The sequence below is a fragment of the Carlito syrichta genome, unplaced genomic scaffold, assembly GCF_000164805.1.
Source record: "Carlito syrichta isolate Samal-C Ts95f unplaced genomic scaffold, Tarsius_syrichta-2.0.1 Scaffold153880, whole genome shotgun sequence".
Lineage (NCBI taxonomy): Eukaryota > Metazoa > Chordata > Mammalia > Primates > Tarsiidae > Carlito > Carlito syrichta.
In genome coordinates this window covers 50,457-54,361 of record NW_007097976.1, presented here as the reverse complement: position 1 = coordinate 54,361, position 3,905 = coordinate 50,457, and the positions used below count along the sequence as shown (strand labels likewise).

The 3,905-nt window shown below is 61.3% G+C and overlaps 1 protein-coding gene across 1 annotated transcript in view; it reads left to right on the top strand.

The window, feature by feature from the left end:
- LOC103252229 (VPS10 domain-containing receptor SorCS2-like) overlaps window positions 1-3,905 on the top strand; it is a gene marked incomplete at both ends in the record, with an annotated part of 68,323 nt that overhangs the window by 14,565 nt on the left and 49,853 nt on the right. The gene's annotated exons all lie outside the window — the stretch shown is intronic.

The following is a 3,905-nucleotide window of genomic DNA, read 5'->3' as shown; positions in this document are numbered from 1 at the left end:
AGCTCGGGTCCTAGGCACAGGGCCCATTGGGCACCTGCCTGCAGGCTGGCAGTGCAGCCTCCTCCCACGCATCATCTGGTGGCGGCCTCTGGATGGCCCCATGGGGCAACCCCTCAGCCCCCCTGCCCTGCCAAGGAGCCGCGGCACGTGTCTCTAGACGTGTATGTAGGGTGGTCAGTGAGGCCCAGGCAACAGGAAGACGGATGCCAAGCACTGCCGGCCCAGCGATCGTGTCTGCCCACCTGCTGTGGCCATCACCCAGGCTTCTGGTCAAACCGCCTTTCCAGACGCACTGGTACACACGTGTTCTCTCCACGCATCCTATTTCCTGTGTGTGCACATGCACACCATATGCACACATTCCTAGCCTCATCTAGGAGGCTAGGAACAACAAATGTGTGCAACAAACTATGGCCCTGGCCTCCCAGGCAGGCCACGGTCCCGTCACTCCAAAAGGGGAACTCCCCTCCCCTCTCCTCACTCATAACTACTTCCTGCTAACTCGGGTGAAGAGACCCGTTTCCTGTGGGTCCCACGGGCTGAAGGGGAGCCTTTGTTTCTCCTCTGGACTAGTGCATGCGCACTTGACTCGTGGGGAGAGGCGACGGCTGTGTCTCCCCAGGCTGCCCATAGGAGGGCCCGTTCCCGCCTCGAAAACGGGAGCGGTGCCACCCATCACTGACCTTGTCACTGCTGTCAACTGTCAGGAGCCAGAGTTGCTGAGAGGGGACGCCGGGGCCTGCGGGCTCACAGGAGTTGGGAGCAGGACAAGGCGTTGGGATTTCTGAGCCGTGACGGTCTAGGGAATTGGCCAGGCTCTGCGTCCTGTCCCAGCCCAGGCCGCGGTGGCATCCCCACCCTGGCCGGGATCACGCGGATGTCCCCAACCAGAGTGAGAAACCAGCCTGCTACGCCAAGAGGGAAATTGGTGATCATTGAAACATGTTCTTATCTCGAGCAAATCAAGTTGTTTCCTCCCCAAGTTCCTCAAATTGCTTGGAGTGGCTATGCGTGTGAGATAATCACACTGATGCTTGGCCACAGGGCTGATCTCTCCTGGAATGTGGTGACAGTGCGGTGATGGGCCCCCTGCGGTAAGCAATGACTGATGCTGCCTTGACAGCACCTCCAAGCAGCTCTTTGTCCCTGAACTGCAGCAGGAATTGCCAAGGCCCCGTGTGCATCTCAAGCTCATCAGCGCCTTGTGACCTGCATGATAAGCTTAGGGAGGGCAGGGCGGTGGCCCAAGTGCTCTGACACCACCCGTCACCTGCCCCCAGTCTCTCCGAGGCCCAGAACAGACTCTCAGTGGCAGCCACCCATGACCGCTGCGTCATGAATACTGATTGTCTGCCAGGTAGTGGGCGGTGGGGGGGGTCTGAACGCATCACCCTACAGAATCCCCACAGCTGCCCACGACTGCCTCCCCTCATTCTACCGGGGAAACTGAGGCTCAGAGAGGCTCAGGCCCGTCTTGTTCTAGGTTGCATGGCCCCAGGCAGCAGTGCTGGGCCTTGGCCAGTGGCCATACCTTGCCTACGCTGCTGGACTGTGTAGATGCCCAGGCTTGTAGACACAGTTGTCGCTGTGTCTGCCGCCCCACTCAGCCCCACACCTTCCCGGGATGGCTGCTCCTTCCTCTCCTGTCAGCTCCAGGGTCTGCCCCAGGCGTGGGGCCTGGGGCAGGGGAGGCAGGAGGAAGGGGGCGGAGCTGTCCCAGGACAGCCTTGGCCGGCAGGTCTCTGAGGCCCATCAGAGCCGTTTGCATTGGAGCTGTCCCCGGCACCGACTGGCTGAAATCGATTCCACATCCTGGAGCTCCTCGCTCCTGCAGGGCTGCTCGCCCCGGGCATCTCATAGGCCTGCAGTTTCTGAACAGTGCTCCTGGAGCCAGGCCCAGGGCCTTCCCCAAGTACCATCCTAGGAGCGCTCAACCAACTAGAGAGCATGCGTGCCAACGCTCGTCTGGGTGTTTTCTGCAGGGAGCAGGACTCCGCTGAGGTGTTACACGTGCCGTCTCCCATGGTCCTCGAAGACCCAGGACCAAGGGTCCCTAGAGCGGGGGCTGGGCTTCAGGCCACCTGTGCTCCTGGGTCTAGTCTAGGGCCTTCGCAGGGACACGGGGAAGCGACCGTGGGGTCACGGTCAGAGCAAGAGACCGAGGGAAAGAATGTGGTGAATGAATGAATGCATGGAGCAAAATAGTGAGTGGATGAATGAATGATTGCGTGCCAGACGTGGTCACCCCTCCCGGAGGCTGGCCTGCAGGACCGACGCCTCGCCTGCCTGCCAGGGCCCTGGGGAAGAGAACAAGGTGCGTCTCTGTTCGGGGGGGGGTCAGGCAGGACCCCATTCGGAGAGCTTATAAATGGTCTATTCACAGAAGCCTGAATCCACACTTCCCCTTGAACTGAGAGCCTGGGGACAGAGTGGTGGAGGACGGAGGCTGGCGCTCAGGGCGCGAAACCTCAGAGCACTCGGGGGTCCCAGCCACCTCCCGTCACGTGGTGCCTCTGAGGGGCCACGTCGCTCAGACCTGCCCGTGGAGTTTCCCGGCCACCTGGCTCTCCCGGGGCCACCTGGAGACCCTGGTGCCAAGCAGGTTGGCAGGCGGGTTGAGAACCCCGGGCAGGATGGTCAGCAATGAGGAGGGGCTGCTGGGACTGGGCGCTGTGTCCAGAGCATCTTGATGCCTGCAAGCTGGCTGTGGGAGGCTCCCGTCCTGGGCACCAAGAGACCCGGGGGGCGACTTCCTCGGCCCATGGCTCCGCTGGCTCTTGGGCAGAGTGTCCGTGAGAGGGGTGTGAATGAGCGAGCCAGGGAGCACCAAGGGTGGTCGCCCCTTCCCCATGGGCAAGTGACTTGCCATAGTCATACTGGCAGGAAGTATGGGGTAAACCCGACCAGCCACCCAAACCACCAGGTCCCAGGAAGCCTTGCTTAGCAGAGGCTCAAGCAGAGGGAAGTTTTCCATGTGGAGGAGGTGGCCGGCAGGTGACAGTCCAGATGGCACACGGCCATGGAAAAACCTGGGAGGTGGTGCTCCGTTTGGGAAGCCCTGGACCAGATCCTCGCTATGGTTCCTTTCGGCAACATATAAAAGCCCCCTCCTGGGATCAGGCCTCAAGCTGGGCACCCTCCAGGGGCAGTGCTGAAATTAGACCCTGACCCCGCCTGCTCGGAGACCCAGCCACAGAGCTGTGACCGTAGGACTTGTCCTCCGGCCTGCTCTTCTCGGGTCTGGCTCGGGAACCCCACAAACCCTGCAAGACAGGTGTGCTTGTGCCCACTTGAGCCTATGGGACCTGGGCTCGGAGAGGTGGCGTCACTGCTCACATTCCTGTGACAAAGGGATGACAAGCTGTCAAAGGAGCTCAGCCGTGTGAGACCAGGCAGAAGCCCTGTCTCAAGCCAGGCTCCCCCCTGGCGTCCCCACACAGCCCCCCACGGCACCCTCTGGGGGCAAGACGTGGGTTTTTCACAGCATGCTGCATGCCACAAGGCTGCACACACCTGTGTCCGAGAAGAGGGCCTGATGTCTTCGGAGGCGCTTTGTCAACCGCTGGACACAGCGCTGATGGGAGTCATCCTAAGTGCCCACTTGGTCCCCCGTGTGATCGGGCCATCTCCCACCATGACTGACCAAGTGCCTGTCTCCACTTAACCCCAAGGACACGAGGGGGACTGAGGCAGGATGGTCAGGGCCTGTCATCCGTCCTCCAAGAAGTGAGAGAACACAGGTCTGGAGACAGCCCAGGCCACAGTAGGAGGAATGCTTAGAGAGGCCCTTTGAGGTCAGGCTCGGTGGCTCAGCCTGTCATCCCAGCACTTTGGGAGGCCAAGGAGAGTGGATTGCCTGAGCCCGCGGGTTCGAGACCCACCCAGGCAACTTGGTGAGACCTCAT